At 56.3% G+C, this 26133-nt stretch overlaps 1 protein-coding gene across 3 annotated transcripts in view; it reads right to left on the bottom strand.

Moving 5' to 3' along the window:
• Positions 1-26133, bottom strand: part of LOC136325881 (carboxyl-terminal PDZ ligand of neuronal nitric oxide synthase protein-like) — a 117364-nt gene that overhangs the window by 46133 nt on the left and 45098 nt on the right. Inside the window, exon 1 of one of the 3 annotated variants that reach the window (XM_066261005.1) lies at positions 12719-12723. The exons of the other annotated variants lie outside the window; for them this stretch is intronic. The gene's annotated coding sequence lies outside the window, so the exon portion shown is untranslated. Of the gene's footprint in view, positions 1-12718; positions 12724-26133 lie in introns of those variants that run through there. 3 annotated transcript variants of the gene reach the window in all.

Below are 26133 nucleotides of genomic sequence, written 5' to 3'. Positions count from 1 at the left end.
GCCAAGTGTCCGTGGTACGTTGTGTTGGTGGCACTGGGGTGACTCGAGTAGCACACAGAGTGGCCTCTGCTGTCCGCAGGGACCAGGCTCTCTGGAGGAGCCTTCGGGCGTGAGGGTCTCCACTCGGCAGGGCCTGGCCACAACGAGCCGCGGGCTTCAGGAAGCCAGCGCGTGTGTCATCTGCGCACCCCTTGCGCCTGCGGAAAGCGTCCAATCAGGCAGAAGAGCTGCGCAGAGAAGCCCCCGTCAGCAGTTCTAATTCTCAATCTCGTGAGAGCAGCTCACGGGTTAACCCGAAAGGCCCCCCAAACAAACAGAAGCACGCCCACATCACGGCAGACACGCTGGGCATCGCGTCTAAAGACCCAATGTGAAGGTCAGTCTCACAGCTCAGCAGGTGCGCAGCGGTGGGCGCTTCGCCCACCAGAGTCTAATGGCCTCTTTTATTCGACGGGGACAGTTGCCCCAGCGCACTTCCCACGGGGTAGGTCTTAGTGTGGAGTCCTGCCCCCATGGCCAGAGGCACAGGGTGGTCACCCACAATGTCACACCCATGTCAGCAAAAACCTGGCAGGACTGTAACGAATCTTTCTGTCATCCAGTGTTCTGTTTGGGAAGAGCTAGTACCCAACCAGTTACTATGAAGTGACACTTATGGGTGACCGGACAGAAGTGTCCCACGGCCGCCTGATGCTGTTTGTTCTTACCATGGCCATGAGCCCGTGTGCAGGCACCCCGGTGAGCATTCAACCCGCTTCCCTCCAAGCAGCTCCAGGAAGTTCTCTGCAGTGAGGAACACGGTGCTGAGGTCACAGCAGGCGCGCTCTGCACGGTTAGGGGGAAAGTGGAGGCTGTTTGGGGGAAAGCAAAGGACAGCGCTGGCAGGCACCCTGTCACACTGGGATGCCTGTTCACATCAGGAAAGGCTGGGAGTCCAGAAATACAAGCGAGAGTAGACAGACATCACCCACTGCCGTGACCCCCATCTAGTCTTCACATTGGCCACGCCCTTTAGAAGGAAGAGGGGAAGTCTGAAAATATGTCTCACAAAATGGGCACCCACAAAGCTGCCTGCGGGGGCTCAGTCCTGCAGGTCTGTTCCAGGACAGGTGACCAGACCTGGGCACCCCCAGGTCAGACAAAGAAAGCATTCAGGTACTGACAGACCAGGGGGAGGGAGAAATACAATTCAGTTCCTCCCAAGTTCCTTATTTCTGTTTTTCTTCCAACTAGCACTGCTATTCAGGAAGCAGCAGTCAGGAGGGATTAGGACAGAGGTGAGGACAGCCAATGCCCTTCCTGTCAAGGGACAGCGACCCTGCTGACCCTACAGCCATGGGGGACAGATCCGGACAACACAAGCATGTGAGGTGTCCTGGCTCTTGTGGGGGGGGGGGAGCTCTTGATCAGCATCAGGAACCTAGCGCCTCGCCAAGACCATATAACCAAGGTGGGTCCCTGCAGGACAGTGGTGAGGGGCCAATGTCCTCGGTTCCAGCAGGTGAGATTCCCACAGAATGCCCTCCAGAGCCATAGCAATCCTGATGCCCACAAGCTGCCCACCTAATGATGGTGTCGTCCCTTCTCAACATCTGAGTCTCCACTTTGCTACAGCAGATTTCTCCTGAGAGGGGGTGCTGGCCACAATCTCCCCTTGACACATTCACAGTGTAGGAAGGGGCAGCTGGACTGTGCCTGACCCGTCGTGGACTCATGTCCACGCTTTACACTTCAGAGTCAAGAAGACTGAGACCATGAGACCCAGCAAATGGCCTAAGCCGAGCGAGAAGGACACCGGCCAGAAGCCATCCCTCTGCACACTCTTGACTATCAGCATGTGGGCATCATGGGCATTTTAACGCTCTGCGTGCCAGCTCCAGATCCTAAAGTCTCTGAGGGCAAGACAGCATCTTTCCTAGCAACTGCAGGCTCTCACGCCAGCACACCCAGCGCCACGCTCAGGGGCCCGGGAAGAATGCCAGAGCGTCTGACCAGCTCCCGCCTCACTCTCTGCGAGTCCCGGCCCGTGTGCTTGGCCAGCAGCTCCAACGCCCATCTCCATCAGGCCACTCACCACCCGCACTGTCCTTGTGCATCTGTACATCGTGACGGCAACGCCATGAAAGACTCAGACCGGGTCTTACTTCCTGTGAGGGTCTCAGTGCCCAACACGTCTCAGTAGCTCAGAAAGAGATTATAAGTTAAACATGAATTCCTAAGCTTGTCCTGACCTCCCCACACACACCCCAGAAGTCCTGGCTATTCCCTGGAGCAGGAGCTGGACATTCCACCCTCCCCAGAGGCCATTTCTTTCCTTGGCTCCCACCCGTGACTCTTTGGGAAGAGTTCTAGCTGCAAGGGCTGTCATCTCTGAGAGAGGTCACAGTGAGCGGTGACATCTTTACCTCCTAAATGTTTCAGTGTTGGTTTAAATAAAATGCTGGCTCAACAGGACTCCCATCCCTAAAAATGGCCCTGCTGGGACTTGGAGAAAAGGGTCACCCCTCACTCACTCCAAGGATACCCTGACACCCTCCAAAAATAGGTTGGTATTCGGGCCTCAGTGAAGGCTCTCAGTCTGCCCCATTTCTCGACCAAACGTGACCGGTCTGCAGGGTCTGACCGCGGCTCATTTACAAAGGATGCCTACAAAAGCAATCGCTAATGGACGTCTGGGCTGCTTCCAGCTGCGGCAGCTCAGCGGACGCTGCTGTAACCTCGGCACCAGTCTCCATGTGGACACGTAATTCCATCTCTCTGGGGGAAAACACCTGCAGAAGATGGAACAGCTGGATTCATGGTAGCCGTGTGCTCAGCATTTTAAGAAGCAGTCAAACTGTTTTCCAGTGTTGCCAAGGCGGCTTCACATCCCAGACCTCCTGCGTCCTCACCAGCGCTGGACAGGCTGGTTTCTTCCATGTCAACCTTTCTGAGAGGAGTGAGTGTAGGGCCGTCTCATGGCTTTAACTCACACTTTCTGGGTGACTCATGATACCGAACATCTTCTCACATGCCCGCTGCTGTCTGTATGTCCTTCTTGGTGAGGCGTCTGTTAAAATATTCTGCTCACTCCTTAAACTGGACTGTCCGTCTTCTTGTCACTAAGTTTTGAGAGTCGTTTGTACATCCTGGATACAAGTCCTTTGGACAAGGACGTCCATTGCTTTCCATGAAGACAAAACACCCCGATTTTCCCTGACCCTCCCCTGTCCCTAGTCTCCACTCCTCCACAGGGCAGTGTCACAGTCCAAGCCTTTCCCACAGGGTGACAGCAGAACTTGGGGCCTCCTGACCATCACCCCTCCTCCCTGTGCTGCTGATGGGAAGGGACCGAGGGGACGGGAGGGCTCGCTCCCAGGCCATGGCCCACCTCACTGCCTCCCACCTCCTCTGCTCCTCCTGTCTCTCTGGTGTCCTCCGTCCTGTCTTCTACCACACCACCCATGGACAAGCCTGCGCACAGCCACCACACAGACATTCACAAACACGTCAGACCTAAAGCTGATGGCACCATTCACGCCCAGCTGAAGAACAGAACAGTGGGCTCCATGGTGACAGTGTCCCTGCTGGTTAACCAGGCTCCTGCCCTGCCTGCTGTGTGTGTGTGCCTGTGTGTGCGCGTGTGCGGATGTGTGTGCCTATGTGTGCGCGTGTGCGGGTGTGCAGAAGGGTGCCAGCCCAAGCCCAGGCAGCAGTAAAATCAAGCCCGGCCGCACTGCCTGCCCCTCCCTCCCGCAGCCCGCCGGCAAGGACAATGGGGAGATGGTGGGGTCCAGGTCTGATGCTGAGCCAGGTGTAAGCAGCTTCTCTCAGGACTGGGGCCCTGTCTGCATAGGGTCCCCTGAGCCTCGGAGACTGGCCAGTCCAATGACTGTCACAAGTGAATGGTCACAGGATGGCCCTTTATCTTGCACGCAGGCACACGGTACAGGAGGCAGCAGTCAGGTCCTTGTGCAGTTACAGTGAGAGGCCAGATGGGGCTGCAGGATGGGAAGGTGACCAGGCAGGCACGCAGATAGCCACCGAGGCTGGCAGAGGCCGTAGCCTTGCCCGGGAGCTCAACTCGAGTGCCCACACACGGCCTCCCCCATGGCTGTGTTGACCGCTGGTGGACTTTTCAATGGGCAGCTGGCCTCCCTCGAGGGAGGGACAGCTTCTGGACTTCTTCAGGCAGAGCCTCCCAAGTCCCCAATGCCCAGCCCCTCAGGGTTTCATCACAAACCCTCCCCCAGGGACACAAGCATCAGAGGATTTGCAGGCTCGTCTGATGCCACCTGGCCTGTTTTATCCATTTTAACCCCACCTCTACCCCAGGGGGTACAGTGAGTGGGCCTCGTTCATCGCCGTCTGTGCCCACAGAGCCTCTGACGTTCAGATGCTCAACAAGCAGCTGCTGAACGAGTGACGGAGCAACAGAACAAATGAGCTTCCAGAGGTGGAGGTCTGTTTCAAAAGGAAGGGCCTCGACTTGCACTGAGCCTCCTCCCCCTGTGGGCGTGGGGATGCTGCGTCCACCCCCATGGGGCTGTGTGACTGGGAGCACGTGGGACAATTCTGAGATGGCGGCAGGGGCCTGTCTCCGCTTCCCACAGAGTGCCACCCTCCTGCAGACGTGGACGCTGTCGGCCCTGATGGTCTGCCCTCCTCTGCCCTGTCGGGTCTCCTCTGTCCCCAGCTCTTCCTGGAGAGGCCATGCGGGGACTGCACCTGGAGCCGAGCGCCAGCCCGTCCCCTCACTGCATGTGGCTGGAATGGAGGTGCTGCCCCTGTCCAGCCCTGTGCATCCTTCTGAGCTCGAATTCTTGCCTCCAGGGAATAGCAGTAGATGACCTCCATGTCCCTTCCGGAGCCCATGCTCTGTTTCTGTCATTCATTGACTTGACCTGACCACACAAATGCACATGTACCCGTGGAGACAGCCTTGTGTCGGCCATGGAGGAGGCAGAGGCAGGCGAGCTGCCCTCGCACCCAGCCCTGTGAACAGGACCCGGAGGGCCAGGAGTTAACCACCCCGCCGCGCAGACCTGCTGCATTTCCTTCGGCACAGGGCCACGCACACAGGCCTGGCTTTAATTCAGCAGAGCCATGAGTGCATCCATCCCTCCACCAAGGCTTTGATCTCCCTGGGGGGCCCGTTTCTGCACTGCCGACCTGGCTCCAAGAGTCAGGAACACAAACCAGGGAACTCTTTTGACAGCTCAGCCCTGACGGAGCTTCCGGCGGCCCCAAAGGTGCCCAGGCAGAGACAGGGCAGCGGAGAGGCTCCAGGAAGGTGCAGAGCCTGGGAGAGGATGGCAGGGAGAGGGGGTGGTGCGGCAGGATAGTGGGGAGCCCCAGCCAAGGCCTGGGAGTCAGGAGCAGTGCCAGAGACGTGCCTTGCCAAGCCTGGGTGGGGCCAGGTGGGCTGCTCCATATGCAACGAATCCTGATGGGAGAGATGTTCTCTTGTGGGAAGAGGACTAAGATGAAGTCCAGATTCATGTTAGCCGAGTAAACCTTCCCATGAAGGGGACACTCTCAGAACCGGGTCCCCAGGGACTAACATCACAACAAGTTGAAAAGTTAAAAAAAAAAAAGGTTTTATATGTTGAATAGGAAACCAGCTCCTGTCTATACAGCATCTCTTCCCTGGGGGCTAAGGACCCACCAAGGGAATAAGACCACCCAGTGTCCTCCCCAAATGTAACCGTCACTAAGATTTCAATGTATTTTCTGTCTACCTGTTTTAATGAGTTCTGTTGTTACTACAGGATAGCTATGGATACACAATTCTAAGTGCTATTTGAGTTAACATCAGCCTTTTCCCAAAATTCCTGCAATGTTTTGGAACACCGCTTTTCGTTATATGTAACGTTATATTGAGGAGTCACATGACCTATGACCATGCACCGGTCGGCAGTCAACTGCCTCTTGGGCCCCATTGTTTGCCACTATGACCAGCTCTGTGACAGCGTGGCGGGCCCTGTGAATGCAGGAGCCGACAGGCCACCAGCCACACATGGCTGAGTGTCTGCAACGTGGCCAGTATAAACCAAGGCGTGCCGTATATCTGAAACATACAGATGTTTGAAGACTTGGTTAAAAATGTTTCAAAACCCCAATTTTGCCCTGGCCTATTGGCTCAGTGGTAGAGCATCGGCCTAGCGTGTGGAGGACCCGGGTTCGATTCCCGGCCAGGGCACACAGGAGAAGCGCCCATTTGCTTCTCCACCCCTCCGCCACGCTTTCCTCTCTGTCTCTCTCTTCCCCTCCCGCAGCCAAGGCTCCATTGGAGCAAAAGATGGCCCGGGCGCTGGGGATGGCTCTGTGGCCTCTGCCTCAGGCACTAGAGTGGCTCTGGTCACAACATGGCAACGCCCAGGATGGGCAGAGCATCGCCCCCTGGTGGGCAGAGCGTCACCCCTGGTGGGTGTGCCGGGTGGATCCCGGTCGGGCGCATGCGGGAGTCTGTCTGACTGTCTCTCCCTGTTTCCAGCTTCAGAAAAAAAAAAAAAAAAAAAAATTTTATACTGATTACACTTTAAAAGATTCTGGATGTGTTGGGCTAAGTGGCTGAAAATGAATGGAACCTGGTTCCTTTTACCTCTTCAGTGTTGCTCCTAGAAAGTGTACAAGCACACGTGTGACCTGCATTCCATCTCTCACGGACGGAGCTGCCCCAAATCCAAGGGGCTCTGTGCTGTCCTGCTCAGTCCTGTCAGCAGAGGGCACTGGAGGGGGGCTGGGGGCAGAGGGTTCTCTTCCCAGACCAGGTGCTTTGGTTCTCACTTTGGGCCAGAGCAGGCACTTCCTGCCGCTGGTATGAGGCACTCCTCCCAGACTTGCCGGTGGCCCCAGACTTGACTTTGTGTCCCCTGGGCCCCGGACACACACACCCTCCCAGGAGGACTGCACCTTAGCTCAGGGACCCTCCACCGGGGGGGATGTCCCCTCCCTCAGCATAAAGGCTGCTCCCGTGTGCTGTAAACTTCACCCCCTGAGAAGTCTCGCCCCGTTCACAAGCTGACACTCTGCTCTCTAAGTTCTCCCTGTCCCGGTCACTGGTGTGGCTTCCGTCTCCTGGCTGGGCCCACTGGGGACAGTGAGACATGGGGGGAAGTGCATCACTGAAGGCAAGTCAGGGGTCCCTGAGGGGCTCCCCGCACCCCTTCCTGCCCCTGCCCCTCCCCTGCCCAGGTACTGTCTTCCCTCCTCCCTGCCATCTGTCCCCAAGCAGAAATGCTGTCCATGGCACCTCACCGCCCTGAGGTCAGCCAGGGAGCTCTTGAAGGACTCGATCTTCAAGTCAGTCAAGAGCCACGCCTCTTGTACGTTGGACAAATGCGTCCTCAGCTCCCGTTCTATGAAGGTAATGCCCCGGGCAGGTGGGTGAAGGGAGGGTGGGTGAGTCACATGCGGCAGGATGGCAGGGTGTCACTGGGGACAGTCCTGAGCTGTTTGTTCAGTCTGGGTCCTGGCCCCAGACTCCAGCCTCACCAGGCTCCTACCTTGACCAGGGGATTAAAGGATTAAGATGTTACCTGTTCCCAGGAAAATCTTACTTCTGGGATTTTTATGACTCTTTTTTTATTATAAGATACCGGTTCTCTGCCAAAGTCCTCCTCTGTCTTATCGCCTTGCTCCTTGAACCTGGATGAGTCATGGCTGTTCCAAGCCCATGTGTGCTAACGGCATAGTGAGGTGCTTTGACGTGGGTCTATCTTGTTTGTTCCTCGCCTACTTTCCTGTCCTCGGGCTGGACTCAAACATCGGATAGCGTGTTACTGTCGCACGCAGCATTTGAAGAACTACTGCATTAGCCCTGATCAGATAGCTAAGTTGGTTAGAGTGTGGTCCCCATATGCTAAGGTTGTGGGTTCAATCCTTGCTCAGGGCACATGCAGGAATCAACCAAATGTATAAATACATGGAGCAACAAATCAACATTTCTGCCTGTCTCTCTCTCTTCCTCTCCAAAATCAATAAATAAAAAAATTTAAATAGAAAATCCACTGTGTTAGCCTGAGGCTCTGAGTGGTGTTACTTCCTCCAGAGGGGCAGGTCATCTCTGCCAGCAGGTGGGAGGAGGAGGCACCTGACTCTGCCCGCTCCACCGAGCTGACCAGACAGGAGGTACAGCTTTGTGTGCGCTGGTCTATGTCCAGTTACCCTGCTCCCAAGATATTGCCTTCAAGGCTCCAAACAGGAAGCTGGGTGTTCCCCAGTGTCCCCCAAGCCAGCCCTGAATGGCCCCATCTCTCAGCTCCGAGTCTGCCCCCGGCTCTGCATGCATGTCCTCCCCTCCCTGCTGCTCACAGAGTGCCAACACGGGGGAGTGGCAGCAGAGGTCCGGCTCGCGGCTCTGCATTTCCCTCTGGCCTGTGCAGGCCTCGCTGCTCAGCATTCTCCAGACAGACTCTGTACAATTTATATCCACACACACGGTACACATAAGCTTTTCCAGTACTTACATGGTACCAACTGCTCTGACAAAGCAGAGAAACCCGAGAAAGACGTTCCTGACTGCACACCAGAGCTTTGCGATCTACCTGGCATCTCTGTCACCACACCCTCCAGCCCTGTGTGTCCCTGGCCCTCCTTCCTGTCCTCACGTCAGGTCTCTATAGCGCTCCAGTCTGCTGTGGACTCTGCGTCTGAGATCCCCCAGCCCAACCCCACAATGTTCATTGCCGCGATCTCTACCGGACCTTTCTTCATATGAACCCGCCCTGCTGAATAACCAACGCCCATCCAAGCAATGCTGCACCACCATGTCTCTGAGTATAGAGGCCTGTCCCAGGGCTCTGTCCTGTGTGTGTAGACCCTCCCGCTGGAGGGGCTGCTGCGTGGACGTGCCCCGCCCCCAGAGTGCTCTGCAAACTCATCTCATACAGGAGCCTCCCACCTGCCCCTCCCTGGCCACTGATGCCACGGCGAGCCTGCCCTGCAGGACACATGACTCTGAACACGGTTCGAGGACAGGCTCCTAGGGCCTTCTTACAAGTGGACAATGCCAGGTGTCAGTCACCAGGAGCCGCAGTTCTAAGTCCTCCTCTCATGCCCACCTGTTCCCCTCCTGGGCCAGAGGAGAGCTGTCCCTCCCCAAGGGTCACCTCTAGTCCATGGGCAAGGGGCTGGCCAGCCCTGGCCTCACTCAGGAGCCTGTTCCTGACCCTGCCGTGTGCAAGGTACATGAAACCCTTTCCCAGGGCAGGTGCTTGATCTGGGCCATTGACCCCCACTGCTCTCTGTTCCTGGCCCAAAAAGTGTTCCCCTTGATCTTGAATTCAAGTTACAATTTTTTTAAACATGGTTGCTACATGTCTGGAACAGAGGAGAGAGGATTTTAAATGCACTTACTCAGCCCTGGCCGGTTGGCTCAGTGGTAGAGCATCAGCCCGGCATGTGGAAGTTCTGGATTCGATTCCTGGCCAGGGCACACAGGAGAAGCGCCTATCTGCTTCTCCACCCTTCCCCCTCTCCTTCCTCTCTATCTCTCTCTTCCCCTCCTGCAGCCAAGGCTCCATTGGAGCAGTCTTGGCCTGGGCGCTGAGGACGGCTCCATGGCTTCTGCCTCAGTCACTAGAATGGCTCTGGCTGCAATGGAGCAATGCCCCAGATGGGCAGAGCATTGCCCCCTGGTGGGCATGGATCCCAGTTGGGCACATGCAGGAGTCTGACTGCCCCCCTGCTTCTAACTTCGGAAAAATACAAAAAAAAAATTAATGCGCTTACTCTACAATAGTCACAAAAAGCCCACCCAGAAATGTTAACATGGTTCTCTTAAACACTACTAAGCTCACGTGCTTTAAACAAAGTTGTGGTCTTTCAATAGAAACAGAAACATTAAATAACATAAATGAACATTAAAGAAAACAAGACTGGAAGATTACAACGCATAAATGCTAACTGTGGTAACACCATGTTGGAACTCAGGGTGGTCATTTTAGTTTTAGCTTAAGTATCGCAAACGTGTCTTCTATCATCAGGTATTAAATGTGCCGTCTGGGACACTTCAAGCACACAGCCAGAGGGGTGTGAACAGTGTGTTTTCAGGCAAGTCCGAGGTCTATGCACGCCCCCCTGGCCCCCTGACAAACTGGCCCTCTGCGGGGAAGAAAGCTATGGCAGAGTCCAAGGCCTGTCATCGAAGACGTGCCATCACAGAGGGGCTGCCCGGGCAAAAGCAGCTTAGAGAGTCTCCAAGTGCTAACGGCGAACTGGTCCCCGGTTCTCTAACAAGTGGCAGCTCAGGAGGAGGTGCCGCCCAAAGCAGGGGCAGGGGCTGAAGCAGCCAGCAGATGAGTCAGCATGTGAGACCCCTATGGTCACAGTGAGCATGGCTTCTACAGGGCGTTCACAGGAAAGACCACGAACCCGTCAGGCCACGCACTGGGTCCTGCAACCCTCTGTCTCCCTGCATTTGTCACAGTGTGCAAGTCACACTCCTGCTCCGATGTCCTGTGAGTGCTCCAACCCCCCCCCCCCACAACGCGAGTCCATGAGCACAGGGACTGCCCCACCTCCACGGCCGGGGACTGGGCTCTGGCACCCCAGCAGGTGCTCAAGAAGCTCCTCACGAGGACGAGGACATATTTACCTAGAGTTTCTCCAAGACCTTGTTTCTAACAAGAACCAATGTCACTAATTCATGTAAACAGTTTCATTCTGTGAAAGAGAATGACTTGAGGTGAGCTCAGAGGCTGAGGCAGAGGTGACCCCTGGGCCTGCTGCACCCTAATGAGTACCATTTGTCACCTGCGGGTCCCAATGCTGATCAGATCCCTTAAGTGAACAGAACAGGAATGTGGGACAGTGTCACTATTTACGGTGACACTATTTGCAAAGGGCAGATAGAGAGGCACCTGCCGGACTTTGAACCTCTTTGGCAAGGGCAGGCGTCATTACTGGGTTCAGGTGTAAAGAGCTCTCCCACAAACGCCGCCTCACCCCACCTTCCCACCCACCTCGGGGGCGGGGGGACCACACCCACATCACGGGTCCCCAGCACAGCAAGGTAGGGGACAAAGGGCAGACGGAGAGGCACAGTTTTCCCGCGACTGACCGAGACTGTGCTGTGACTTCGGTCCCGCCTTCCGGAAAGGGGAGCCACCAAGAACCAGTGACCAGGAAATAAGGGGAAGATTCCTAACCACATGCGGAGGGCCCTGCTCAGAGAGGGCTGTGCCTGTGATGCTCAGCGCTGCTGCTCCCGGCGGCGAGGTGTCTGGTCTCAGGTCTATGGGGAGCCGGGAAGACTAGTTTCGGGGGGAAAACTACTTAGAACCTTACTTCCACTGGGATACTGCTTTTTGGACACTCATGTCTTCCTGATTTGCGACCCCTGGACTCTGCTTCTACCTCTCGTTTCGCTCGTTACCCATGAGCTCCCACCTCCCTCTGAGACGCCACCCAGGACTTGTGGTCCCCCCTGGGAAACAGCAACTGTCTCAGCCCAGCCACGGGGGGAGTCCAGCCAACTCCCCTGGCAACGGAGATGGACAGACAGCTGTTCCCCTAACTGCTCTGTCTAGCCTTCTGTCGAAGCTTGTCTGGATAAAATCAGGTTCAGGGGATGGGTCCTCAGCATCTCCTCTGTCTGCTTGCTCAGTACATTTTTTGCATTTTATTTGTTTTATTTTCATTTGTTAAAGCAAAACCTTCTGTCAGAAGGGCTGTCTGTCCCTCTTGGTGTCACAGCTGCCACAACATGATGCAGGTTTTCCTTTTTGACCTTTTCCTTGGCTCCCAGGGTTCTGGTTCTAAGACCGATATCTGTCAAGTTCAACCACCCTGGAAACCAAATAATGCCCTAAGTTCCCACTGGTCGTACTTTATCCACAAACCAAGTTCACGGTAGGAGAGAGAGCCTGCAGCTGTTGGAAGCAGGAAGAAACTGCCGGGGTCCGTCTGTCCTAGAAACCAGAGCCCACACCACAGGGGGCCACAGGAGCCGCATAGAGTGAGTGCCTGGTCGGAAGGAGTGGCCCTCACCTTGCATCCCGAGGGCGTTCCTGACCTGCCCACAACCTGGGTGCTCCCACCGGGCTGGTGTGGATGGAGGATGGTCAACCTTTCTCTGTCTCTTTCTCTCTCTCTCTCTCTCTGTCTCCCTCTCTCTCTCCAGCAACACTGAGATCTTGAATGAAAAGCACTAGGACTGTGGAAGTTGTTCGTTACAATTTAAAGATGCTACACAGTCTGTAAACCTGCGACTGTAAATTCCAAGGAGTAAAAGTAAAGCCACTCTTTATATAAACTCCCCGAGACTGAGCTGCAGGATGCCTTGGGCAGAGCCCCAGGCCGGGCACAGAGAAAGGTGGTCCGGGTTCAGGACTTGATCACCAATGTCACTGTGCACAGCACTGACGTGTGAGTCCTGGCCTTGTCACCCGCAAACAGGCGCCTGCATCACCAAAGGCCGCGGCATGGGAGCTGCAGGGCTCGGGATGTCAGTCACTCCCTGTGCCCCGTCTGCTGACCTATGACTGTTCCGACAGGGAAGCTTAACCGGTGACTCACACAGAGAGAATTTTATGTGAACACTGATGAGCGCAATTAGGAATTTTTCTCAGAAGTCTCTGAACCACAGGTTACCTGAACCCTGATCTGACGTCAGACTGCTGGTACCATGTTATCAACGCTTTGACTTGGAAACCCAAGCCCTCCTCCCCACCCCCCTACAACCCCCGGCCCAGCACAGCTTTCAACTGCACACCATCATCAACCTCTGCCCCACCGGATCCGGCGGGTCAGGCTGGGCCCCAGAGCCGCCTCCCGTCTCCCCGTTCCACACACGCTGCCCGGGGATGAGGGGCACTTGGCCGTTTCCTGAAGGAGGGAAGGAACTGACAGAGCAACGTGAGACTCTGGAGGCACCACCAGGCTCCTGCACCTGGCTGCGCACGAAATGCTGTTCTAAGAACTCTCTTGTGGCTTCAAGCACACGTGTTCTGTGTCCCCCAAAAGCCTCCAGTCTCAGGTGGCGAGTTCCCCTCTGCACCAGGGCTGGCCCAAGTCCCACGCAGAGAGCCACTGAACGGGCTGGAATGGCAAGAACGAGAGAGACCGGCTGGGGCACTTCCATGGCGAGGTCCCTCCATCTTGATTCACAGGGAAGCGGGCGGGCGGGCGGGCAGGCAGGCTGGCTGTCGGCATCCCTGCCCGGCTCCCGGGACAAAGCAGCCTTTCAGAGCTGTGAGTGGCGGCCCTGCTCCAGGGCTCTGAGCCTGGTGTTTCCAGGGAGCACCAGGGGTCAACAGCACAATACACTGGCATGGCCCATGCCAGGGAAGTTGGCACCCCACCTGCCTGCCCGGGACCGGTTCCAGGCAGCCTGACCAAAGTCAAGAGACCTCAGAATTCATTGCGGGGAAGATTTAAATGCAATCCAATTAGTCAGGTATGACTGCAGATTGGGCAACTGAATGTCAACCAGAATGAACAGTGAGCACAGGCATCAGGGGTAGGAAGGGGCCCGGACATACCCCTCTTTCCCCAAAGCACATGACCCCAGTGAAGGTGAAGGGTCAGCCCCTTGGAGTTGGCAACTCGACTCCTGCCACACAATGACTTGTCAGCAGAAATGCCCACACAGGACCCGTGTGAGTCCCTCCCTTAATGCAAAAATTCCTAAGCAGGCAGCTCCCGGTGTGCCCACAGAGATTAGAGGGCAGGATGAGGGTCTGCTTATCGGAGCAGGAAGGGCCCTGGCCTAGGGAGCAGGAAGGCAGCCTGTGCAGCAGCCAGGGCTGCGTGTGGAACTTCTGCCAGGTATTGAAATGCATGTGAACAAAGGGGCTGCAACTGTAAGCCCACGTCCTCCCCAAGGAAACTCTGGGCTCCCTAGCTGTACCCAGACCCCTCGAGGCTAGGGAGGTGGGCAGCCACCCCCCCACCAATCCACTATGGACACAGTGCTCTGCTCCACCTGCGTTAGCCAGGAGAGTCAGAAATGGACTTGCACTCCAAGTCGCCGTGGGAGCGACCGTCCAGAGAGTCTCCGGGCTCCTGCAGGGACCAGCATTGCCACACAGCTGAGCCGGTCCACACCGTCCACAGTGCTGCGGGGGTGCTCCTGGGAGAGACTGGAAGTGAGGGATTAACGGAAATAGACAGCAAAAAAAAAATCTGACATTCATTTGGAGCAAAAAAACCCCAAAGAATCAAAGCAATCTTGAAAAAGATGAACAAAGCTGGAGGCAGTGCATTTTCTGATTTCAAATCCTATTACAACATCATAGTAACCAAAACAGCCTGGTGCTGGCATAAATACAGGTACACAGACGAATGGAACAGAATAACACAGAGCCCAGACATGAGCCCAAGCACATAGGGTCAGCTCAGGTTCAACAGCAGCGTCGAGAGCACACTGGGGGGGAAAGACTCTATTCAGTACACGGTGTTGGGAAAACTGGACCCTTATCCGGTCCCACACGTTGCAACCATCAGCTGAAAACACATTGAAGGTGTCAACATAAGACCTGAAACCGTAAAATCCTTAGAAGAAAACACTAGGAGAGGAATCTTTGCTGTTGGCCACGGTGGTGATTTTGGGGATAGGATCTTAAAAGCTTAGGCAACAAAAGCAAAATATAAGGAAGTGGGGTAACATCAAACGGAGGGGCATCTGCACAGCAGAGGGACCCAGCCATACGAGGGAAAAGGCGACCTGTGAAGCAGGAGATGGCGTTTGCCAACCAAACGTCTGATACGAGGTCATACGAGAAACCTCTGCACATCCACAGCAGAAAGGCGTGTCGCCCCATGGACAAATGGGCAAAGAGCCTGAATGGCTGCTGCCCCAAAGAAGACAGACAAACGGCTACCAGGCTAACTGGGAGGGGTTCAACATCTCTGGTCGTTGGGGAAACAAATCAAACCGACAATGAGATAGCACCTTGCACCTGTTAGGGTGGCTGTTTTACAAAAAAAGGGGGACCCTCATGCACCGTTGCTGAGAATGTAGACTGATAGCTTCAATTGTGGAAAACATCACAAAGGTTCTTCAAGAAACTAAAAATAAAAACTACCCCTTGGGGGTGTGAACACACAAGACAGTGTACAGAGGTGTGCTGTAGAAGTGTGCACCTGAAACCTGTACAATGTTGTTAGCTAGGATCACCCTAATCAATTCAATTAAAAAATATATACCAAACCATTTGTCAATCCTTCCTCTGGGTCTTTACCCAAAAGTAACGAGCTAGGACCTCAAAAAGCTCCTTGGGCTCGGACGTTCATGGCAGCACCACTCACGACAGACAACTGTGGAGACAACCTGAGTGTCTGTGGAATGGATGGTGAAGAAACAGTGGTGTGTGTGTATATGCGTGTGTGTGCATGTCTGTGCACAGAGCGGAGCACCACTCAGCTTTACAAGAGGAGATCCTGCCGTCTGCAGCAACAGAGATGGACCCGGAGGACACTGCGCTGAGTAAAATAAGCCAGCTGCAGAGCAGGACACACTGCACAACCCCACCTGGGTGTGGGATCTAAAAGTGTCACACACAGAGGCAGAGAGTCGGGGGCTGCCCGGGACATGGCGGGGTGGACAGGAAGGGACGGGGAGTGGAGGGACGGAGTTCAGTTGCATTGATGACTGGGTCTAGAGGCCTCATGTCCAGCATGATGACTACAGTTTGCACTGTAGGGAACACTGGAGATTTGGTGCAAGGATTGTTTTAGGATGCTCATCACACCAAATAAATGGTGTGTGACACCCTGTCACATCCTAGTGCCCAGCACAGTGCTGAGTGCCTGCTACCTGTCACCCCAGCAAGAGTGAGGTGACCAGCAATCCAGTTTTGGAGGACTCTGGCCATGGGATCCACAGACCTGCCTGATCACCAGCCACGCATCACAGACAGCCTTCCGTCTGTGGGGATGGCCACACGATGAGCTGTCGCACCCTGTCCCTGTCTCTGCAAGTATGACACAAGGAGCCCCCAAAGGCACAAAGCCAGGGAGGGCCACTCAACAAAATGGGCCAAACCCCTCCTTCCACATCCCCCGGGAGCCACCAGCCGGGACCACCGTGTGGACCACAGAGGGGCTATGGGCTTGCACTTAGTGTGTTAGGACAATGACCGGTGGAACGTGCGTGGCCATCAGTGTCCTGGCAGAAGGGTGCACCAGTGCTCGGCCCAGTCAAAGCCAGCCTGGGCACCGTCTGAACCAGGTCTAGACACTTCATGGAGCCAGGCCCTGACAGCACTGGGTCAAAGCCCAGACTCCGTCATTGTCCCTGAAACAGGAAACAGCCATCTGTGTATGGGGGTGGCAGGGAGAGGGGGGAGAATGTGGCCCCCAGGCCTCAGACAGTCATGAGGACAATGCAGGGAAAGAGAAAGGCAGGCATGGCAGGAAGATTCCGCGGCCGCCACCTCGCTGCGTGGCTCCCGCCCCGGAAGGCAAGGTAAGAAAGTCACCAGTAGTCATGTGCTGTGGGTTGAATCGAGTCCCCAATATTCATGTGTTGAGGATGCACCTGTCAAAGAGAGTGTACTTGGAGGAGGGCTCTCAGAAGGCAATTAGGTTAAATGAGGTCCTAAGGGTGGGTCCTCAGTGGATGGTGCACGGGGAATGGCCACCTGAGAGGGAAGGTGGCAGATGCCGCACTGCACAGCGGCCGGCAGCTTCCAAGGCCATGGAGACGAGTGTCACAAGTGTCGTCACCCTGTCTGTGGGATTCCATGACAGCCAAGCTGATGAGGACAGTGGAGATCCGAGTAGCCTGCACAGCTCCCCCAACCCCAGTCCACTCACCCACATCTCCAGAACGGGGCCATCAGGTCCCCCCACCCAGTGGACCGCAGTGGGCGAGAGCAGCAGGAACCCAGCTCCCTCACAGGGGACGTTAGAGCCTCCTGGCTCAGGGACAGTGCAGCCCAGACCCGGCAGGGCCCCGTCGCCCCAACAGTGAGAGGAGGAAACAAAGGCGCTCGGTGGGGAGAGGAAGGCCACTGTCACAAGACGATTTAAGGACATCACCCTCCTCCCACCGTCCAGATGAACTGACCTCCTGCTCATGGCAGAGAAGAGTGGGGGATGTTGCCGGGCAGGGTGCCGAGCGGATTACCATAAACACGTCCAATCAATGACAGAGTGGAACGGGCACTCCATGGAGCCCTGCAAAAATGTCCTTGTGGAGACCAAGGACGTCACAGAGAGACGCTAGCCTTGGAGAGCTCAGACAGTGACAGCCTTGGGCCCGGAAGGAATAATTTCCAGAGAAAGTGAATTAATTCTGGTTCTCAGTCACGGCCACGGCCGTGCCAGCCACATCAGTGCCGTGGGGACAGACAGGTGGCAGCGATATGGCTGCCCCTGGCTGCTCGGTCAGGCCGACAGCTCATTGGGGGCAAGGCCAGCTGTGGGCACAGCCCGGGGGCCAGTCACTGGCCCGTGATGGTCAGGCCGGGGCCGAGCACCCACGCGATGCATCTCCGAGCCCCTTCGCATCAGCCTGCTCCCAACTCAAAGTGGTTTCTGAAGGCACGATAACTACCGTGACGTCCTTTTCCCATCTGGCCACCGTCCCCACCAAGGAATCTGTCACCAGGCAGCAGCTGCACCTCCCCCACCCACTCCCCGCTCTCGGGGATCTCAAGATAGAAGGAATGTTAACAAAATACGTCATTTTAAAATTTTCACACAGTCAAAAAGGACTTCAGTCACCTAGTGTGAGCACTCACCTGACCAGCCATGCCAGGGTAGGTGCCCCCACCCCACTCACGCTCACTCCCCGTCCAACCACTCGGGCAGCTAGAAAGCTCTTCTGCTGATGCAGAACTTGCCTCCCGACCGACCGTGTGGTTCTGTTCTCAGGGACAAGGGAAGCCCTGCCCTCTGCCTCACGTCCACACTTCCAGAAGCTCAGGCCGTCTTCACCGGGCACCAGGGACCCTCCTCCGTGAGGGCAGAAGAAGGGGCCTCAGAGTGAAGTTCTCACTCCACAGAATGTTTGGAGGTGGAAAAAAGGACGGTGAAGACCGTTCATTTCTCCTTCTTCCCTCACAGGTGAACCCAGGCCCAGAGAGGAGACGCCGCTGCCCAGGTACGCCGCCGGGCAGCCACCATGTTAGAAATGAGCTGCCCTCCTCTCCCGAGTCCAGAGTTGAGTCCTTCTAATCAAATGACAGACGATGACTGGCAGGTGCTGCATGTGAACTGGACACTAAAGGTGACAAAAGCTGTGGGTCTCAAGTGCATGAGGACACGTGCTGCACGAGGCCAGGCCCACGCGGGGATGAGCCCGTGACACAGACACAGCCCCGTGGTCAGGTCATAAACAAAGACGGGGCTCAGGTAGGCGAGAAATCAGATCACAGAACTCCAGGGCCCTGGAAGAGTTGGCTTCGTCCGAGAGTAGGCAGAGCAGGGCCAGGGCCAGCGCCACACAGGTGCAGGGACAGAGAGTGGTCCGCACAGGCCTGACGCCGCCAGGGGAGGAGGAGCTGCACACGGCGTGCCCTTCTTGTTCTGGACGCTGCGCCTCCAACGCGGCCCAAGTCCCGTTTCCTTCCAGCGCAGGACGAAGTGAATGGGCAGCTCAGGCCCCTGAGCCTCCTGTCGGAAAGTCGTCCTCCCCCAAAGAACTCCTCAGGGGGCCGTGACCGAACTCACTCAGAACCAGGTCCAGCATTTTCTGGGCCCGAGAGGAGTGTGGGGGAGACGCAGAAGCCCTCATGCCCAGCGCCAGGCCTGGGGCCCTGCAAACACACGCGGCACATGGGCCAGGGCAGCGTGGGAGCCCCCTCCACACCCCGGGACATGTGCCCCCTCTTGGGGGAGCAGGTGGGGAGGTTCAGTGCTATTTCTATGTCATCACACGGGTCCCAGTGAAGTTCAGGGAAAGGCTAAAAAGCTGAATTCTGTGGCTTATGGAATGAATCCTAGAAAAGCCAGCAGCAAGCGGCCACGAGCAAATACCTGGGCACAGCGCACTCACACACTCACGGGCATTTCCCATCTGGGCAGCAATGGCCCCTTCCCCGGAGGCACCAGGATGGCTGGATCAGCGGGGGGGGGGGGGGCAGTCTCATCTCTCCCTGGCACAGATGGAAGAACTGTGGAAGAGAAGCAGGTCCTGACTTTCATAAGGTGACGCCTGCCCTCCAGGCCCTGGGCTTCTGCCGCAATCTCTGGCCCCCATGAGCCACGTGTGTCAGCCCCCACTCTGGACCCCAGGACCAGAGCCATCACCTGCACCCCACTTAATTGGCATCTGCATACAAAAGGCACAGTTATTTTTTTTTCTTTTCTTTTCTTTTTTGTATTTTTCTGAAGTTAGAAGTGGGGAAGCAGAGAGACAGACTCCTGCATGTGCCCAACTGGGATCAACCCGGCATGTCCACCAGGGGGCAATGCTCTGCCCATCTGGGCCATTGCTCCATTGCAATCGGAGCCATTCTAGTGCCTAAGGCAGAGGCCACAGAGCTATCCTCAGCACCCGGGCCAACTTTGCTCCAATGGAGCCTTGGCTGCAGGAGGGGAAGAGAGAGACAGAGAGAAAGGAGAGGGGGAAGGGTGGAGAAGTAGATGGGCACTTCTCCTGTGTGCCCTGACCGGGAATCAAATCCAGGACTTTCACACGCCAGGCTGATGCTCTACCACTGAGCCTACTGGCCAGGGCAAGGCACAGTTCTTAATTTCAAGAGGGTAAATCGAGTAATTAGGCCAATCGACTGCAATTGTTCTCAAACCCAGAATTCTGTTTTAGCCACAAAATCTTAAATGTGGAGAGCAGTCCCTTCAGTCGTGTTTCAGCTCGGAGGACCTGGAGGCCGGCTTTCTGCGGTGGTGGTCATCAGCACTCCAGCAGGGGCAGGGGGAGGCGCAAGGACTTGCAGGCCCAGGGAATCTGCGCCCTGCTCTCTGGAATGAGCCACAGGCAGCCGGCTCTCTCCTGCACCCTGTGCTCCGCCCTCTCCCTGTCCTAGAGTAATGCCTCCGGCTCGGAGCTGGAGTAGGGGAACCACAGCCCTGGGACAGTGGGCTCAACAGGCCTCCCATGCACCCTGCTCCCTGAGGGAGAAAAGGTGGGCAGTCATCTCCCTGGGGAAGCCTGGTCCCAAGGCGCCTGCAGGGCCTGTGCTGGATGCTCTCTCCCTCAGGGCCCAGACGCGGCCCCTGGGAACACAGCCCTGCAGCCCTGAACACATCCTTAGGTCCCGCATCTCTGCTTTCTCACTTAGGAAAGGGGCAGGCCACTGGCACCTGGGGAGGAGTTGAGAGAGACCACCAGCATCCAGGGCCAGCCCCGAGTAGCCTCAGCAAGTCCCTTCCCAGCACATGCACTGGGCTGGAAGGAACCCTAAATGGCTATTCCTCTAAGCTCTGCATCCCAGGCCCCTTCCCCTCAGGCTTCCAACTAAAAAGCACTTTCTTTAGTATTTATGGACGTGTTTCTAAGGAGGAACCAGGCTCAGTCCCCTCGATCCCTGTCACAGACTCAGACCAGTGAACGTCCAAGGAGCCCTGGCTCCTGTCAGAGCCCAGAGCAGGGCGCACAGGCTGCCGAGCCTCAATTCTATTCCTCACCGGGCGGCACATCCTCCACCACGCAACCGCACCCTCCCCAGGGCAGGTGGAAGTCCAAAGGAAATGACACCATCACACAATTAAACACCAGACAAAACTGGCAGGATGGCACTCCGTGTTTCTGTTTGTATTTGGTCCAAACACTACCTTTTGGGGTTGCCTGCGAGTGGTCCCCGCATCAGCCTAAGCAAACGTCTCACTAAGTAGAGGCTGAACACTTCCCCATTACCCACCACATGGCACCCGGGACGATGCCGTCAGCAGTTAATCATTACTCAGAGCGTGGACTCTGCCCTCAGAACGTGCGTTCCGCACACCTGTCAGTGAGCACACATGCAGACCTACGTGGCCTCACTCACATACCCAGACTGGAAGGTGAAAGGACCGGCCGCCAGTGAGCAGTCTGAACCAGCCTTCCCGACGGCTCCACGAGTTAACTTGGAAAAGGCAGAGCTGCTGCCTGACCCACAGAAGGGCCGGGCGTGCCAAGGAAGCGTCCTGGGCCTCCAGTTGTCCTGGGGCTTGCCCTCCACGTGTTTACAGAGCAGCGGCTCACCGTCCGCCCACCCTCCCTGTAACTCTGACAGGTCTGTACTCTGTGTTACCAGTCGGGCACTTTGTTGCAGGACTTGTGTCCCAGACAGCTCCACCCAGCTCCCCTGCTGCTGCACCTCAGAGCCTCACATTTCCACGTCACCCGCCTGTTCCCAGACACTCACAAAGCACCTACAGTGTGCTGTACACCTCTCGAAGTCCCCGGGCACACAGACTTCTCAGCTAGACTCTGGCCTTAAAATACACGGAACGGGTGACTTGGTCACAGTATCACAGAAACGCTGGTCTCACCGCCCGAAGAAGAGCCAGCACGGGGGAGCCTGAGGCTGCGACCTCCACGTCCTCCACCTCTACCACACAGGGGCCTTCCTCCCCACCCGCAGCTGCCAGACTCCCGTTTCACCACATTTTCCTTCACACTTTCGAAGAAGTGAGAACGCTTCAGACAGTGTGGAATAATCCAGGAGAGAGGGAAGATCCTGTACCCCAGGAAGACGGCAGCCATGGCAGATGGGAGACAGCGTGGGTCCCTGAGCTCCCCCGCCTGTGTCCCCAGGAGGAGGGCAAACCCCTGGGCTCCCCCATGTACAGGGGTCTGTAGAGGGCACCGAGGGCCCAGGTCTGGGAGAGAGCAGCTAGGGACTGAGAGACCAGAATTGGGAAGACAGCATAGAAAGCCCAAATCCTAACATTGGTGTGGATAACTGTCCTCCAACCCTGTATTCACAAACCCACTGAACACTGGACCCCCGTGTTCAGTGTCAGATATTCTGACCTCGCTTGCTGCTCTAGTCCAATGTCCAGCCCGTTTAGTTATTCTGACAATAGCTCACCTTTTACTTGGAGCCTGTCGCTGGTCTGTGACCTCAAGGGACAGACCAGGTTGTGGCCAAAGGCTGCTGTCGAGAAGCTGAGTCCAGTTGGGGAGAGAAAACTACCCTGCAAGTTCTACCCAAGAGCAGTGGGCCCATGGGCTGCAGGCAAATAGGGCCGCAGGAATGGGGCGGCCCGCCAGGAGTGGCTGGGACCACGTCACGGAGAGGAGGGACAGGAACGGGACAGAATCGCCCCAAGGAGAGACGGACAGGGTTTCTGAACAAGAGAGCAGGCATGACAAGGGATAGGAACTGGCAATACCGTGGTGACTATGGGAGCGGCGGGCACATAGGTGCCCTGGTGAGTGAAGGTGGGGGTGAGGAGCATGTGGTCGGGGAGCATTTAAACACCAGGGTCAAGTACAGGGGTCTGTTCCCTCGTCTATCAGCATGTGACGCTGAACGCATCCTGTGTGTGCATGCTGGGGCCTCACACATGACATGGGTTCAGGGACCCGGAGCACAGTCTCCCAGAGAGACAGCAGGCAGAGCAGCCATAAAGGACATAGTGAGAAGCACTGTGAACACAACACTTACGGGGCAGCAAAGACGGGGCACCTGCTTGACACTGTTAATAGTAATAAGTATAAACACGGTTATTCTCTTTTTATTTTTTAACTTTTTTTTAAGATTTTATTTATCCATTTTTATTGGAGAGAGAGAGAGAGGAAAGAGAGAGAACAAAGGGAGGAGCAGGAAGCATCAACTCCCATATGTGCCTTGAGCAGACAAGCCCAGGGTTTCGAACCAGCAACCTCAGCATTGCAACTCAACGCTTTATCCACTGCGCCACCACAGGTCTGGCTAACTTTTCTATTTATTGATTTTAGTGAGACAGGAACATCAACCTGTTCCTGTATGTGCCCTGACCGGGGATCAAACCGGCAACCTCTGCACTCTGGGACAATGCTCTAACTAATGAGCCATCTGGCAAGGGCTAAACGGTGTTATTCTAAATGTCAGTGTCCACCCACTGAATGCCTTCCCCATGCCGGGACCATGCTGACCACTCCTTTTAATGCTCAGAGCACTTCTAGTTGCTGCTGCCCCCACCCCATGTCAACCAGGGAGGAAGCAGATTTTCCAAAGCCCTCAGAACTGCTGCGGGCAGCCTGTGGTCAAAGGTCAGGAGAGTCCAATGAAGACGAGCCTTCTGCATCAGTGGGGCAGCCCCCGAGGGAGCCGCTGGCCAAGCCCCCAGATGACCCTACACAAGACAGACTGTCTCACCCAACGTCAAGTGCCCCTCCCAGGATAAAAAAGAAAGTCAGACTTCCTCAAAGCACAAAGGTGCTCTGCCACCTCCCTCCCTGACCCTCCAGCCCAGCCCCGAGGGCTGCAGGTTCAGGCTCAGGCTTCTGGCTGCACCAAAGGCAAGGAGGACATGGCGACCTCGCCCACCCTTGGCACAGAGTTGATGGCTCCTCTTCACTGTCTGTGAGAACATATAAGAGAAAAAGGCCACTTTCTTCCCCGGGAGCCCCTGAGACAGACAGACTGTGAATCCTGAAAGGTCACAAGGATGTTTGCAGACACAAACCTCCAACAGGGAAAGAGAAAGTGTGGTGCCCTTTGAGGAAAGGTCTCAAAACAAAATTAGGGTGTAGCTGGCACTGAAAATCGGCTCAGCACAGGGAGGCCTGTCCTCAGAGAGGGGCCCCCAAACCAATGGGATCCCATGTTCTGCAAAGACATACCAACAGGCTCTCTGCCAGGCTGGGCATGGCCGGGGGTGGGGGTACCGCCCGCTCTAGCCCAGTCGTGGAGGCTGCACAGGCCCAATCACCGCAGAGGGGAGCACATGGGGTATAGGGAGGTGGTGATGGCGAAGTTGGGAAACCTTATTTAACCACAGACATAGGTGGGAAAGGGAGTCGAAAGGGGGCGAGGGCCCTGGCCGGTTGGCTCAGCGGTAGAGCGTCGGCCTAGCGTGCGGAGGACCCGGGTTCGATTCCCGGCCAGGGCACACAGGAGAAGCGCCCATTTGCTTCTCCACCCCTCTGCCGCGCTTTCCTCTCTGTCTCTCTCTTCCCCTCCCGCAGCCAAGGCTCCATTGGAGCAAAGATGGCCCGGGCGCTGGGGATGGCTCTGTGGCCTCTGCCCCAGGCGCTAGAGTGGCTCTGGTCGCAACATGGCGACGCCCAGGATGGGCAGAGCATCGCCCCCTGGTGGGCAGAGCGTGGCCCATGGTGGGCGTGCCGGGTGGATCCCGGTCGGGCGCATACGGGAGTCTGTCTGACCGTCTCTCCCTGTTTCCAGCTTCAGAAAAATGAAAAAAAAAAAAGAAAGGGGGCGAGGGCAGGTCCACGGGGACGTTGTCTAAGACTGTGGGGGGCGGCTTTGTGTGTGTGTGTGTGTGGGGGGTGATCCTAACATGGAAGTGCCAGCCAGCCGGCGTCTCCACACAGCTGCAGACGGCAGCTCGGGTGGGAAGGTAATCTCCTGATGAGAAAGAATGAAAGAAAAGAAGCATCCATCCAGAAATGGAAAACGGAGCTGCAGACTCTAATATCCTGGGTGGGGGTTGGGGCAGTGAGGAAAGCAGGGCCCCAGGCCTCAGGGAAGGCTCAGGAAACAGAAGCGATCTGCCTAGATTTCTGGGAGAGTTCCCTCTCCCGCCCTCCCCCACGCCCCAGATCTCTAGGGAATTGTCAGGGAAGGGAACAGACAACCCAACTGAATTCAGATCAAAGCCAAGAGAACTCAGCCGTCTGGCTGCTATTCAGGCAAATAGACAAAGATTAGGAAACGGTAGGGCGAAGAGGGGAGCCCAGGCCACAATCCAGAAGCACACGCCCCTCACCCCACTCATCCCTACGCGGGCCGGGAGAGCCTGGGAGTCCACCTCCACATAGTTCAAAACAGGCAGCCTGTGAGGTTGAATCTGGAGCAGGGACATGGAAGTGGCCCGCTCTCATGAGACAGTCCCAGCTCCCACCCCAGGGCCTTCCACCCTGTCAGCACCACCTCCCGCAGCACAGGGACGCCTAGCAGCCTGGCAGCCAGAGAGCCGCTCTCATAGACACTTAAGTAAACTCCACTGCCAGGACACTCTGCAGCAGCTGCTGCTCCCTCATCTCAGGAATTTCTGGGCAGAGGCCACGGGCTCCTCGCACAGGGCACATTCCAGGCCTCGGCCAGGGCTCAGAGTGGAGGGCAGAGGGTCTGGCTGCCGTCAGGAGGTGGGACGCCATCTCAGGCCTTGTCGCTGTCTGCACAAAGGAGGCCTGGGTCAGTCATTTAGAAATCCGGCTCCGTGTTCATGCACCAGCCGCCAGGACAGAGGCGGGCTGGCTATGGTGGAAGCACAGACCAGAGAGGCCATCCCAGACACACAGCTGAGCTGAACAGAGGGGACGTCCTCTGGAGGGGGGGGGGGTAAAGGCAGCCATCAGCCTCTTAGCCTGGGGCCCTCTTGCAGGTGCTCAGAATCTGCCATCCCCAAGGGCCCACCTGCTAATGACCTCACTTCACCCAGGCCAGTGCCTCCGGGGGGTTCATGCTCAAAGACCTTCCTTCCCACCCTTGTCTGAGAACCTCTCCTGTGGCCTGTACGGCTCAACAGAGTCATCTCAGAGAGCAGCAACTTTCACACCAGAGTCTGAGACGCATCTTGAAACTCTCAGATGTCAGGTAGACAGCCCAGGCCAGCAGTTCCCAGACTGGACTTTCATCAGAATCACTTGGTGGGCTTCTTACGCCCCAATCTGTTGTTTCTGGGTCAGGTCTTGGGTGGGGCCTGTGGCTGCATGTCTACTGACCTCCCCAGGGGAGCCTGGGCTGCTGCTTGGCAGGAGGGGGGTCACTGTAGAACCATCGGCCCGGCTCCCTCAACTCATCCAGGATACAGGGTTAGGAGACCAAGAATCTGTCGTTGACCAAAAACCCTGGTCAATTCGCTTAACTTCAAGGGGACAGCCACCCCCCCCATCTGAGTAGCAGGGACCCCATTAGTTGAGCGCCAACCCCGTGCCAGGCAGTAGGCAAGCACCCAGCCTTCATGACCTCGTCCTTAACCGATAGGGCACTGCCAGGCTGAAGCAATAGTGTGATGGCAAAGATGATAATAACGATGATCATTGTTCGAGTTAAAGGGCCAATATATCACCTTGATCAGAAAGATCGAAAGTCCGTGACAGGCGTAGAGGTCAGCCAACCCCTTCCTGCCCAGGGCCTCTCCACT

This window comes from Saccopteryx bilineata, chromosome 2 (genome assembly GCF_036850765.1).
Source record: "Saccopteryx bilineata isolate mSacBil1 chromosome 2, mSacBil1_pri_phased_curated, whole genome shotgun sequence".
In the NCBI taxonomy this organism is placed as follows: Eukaryota; Metazoa; Chordata; class Mammalia; order Chiroptera; family Emballonuridae; genus Saccopteryx; species Saccopteryx bilineata.
The sequence above is the reverse complement of the archived record's forward strand: the minus strand, read 5'-3'. Positions and strand labels throughout refer to the sequence as shown.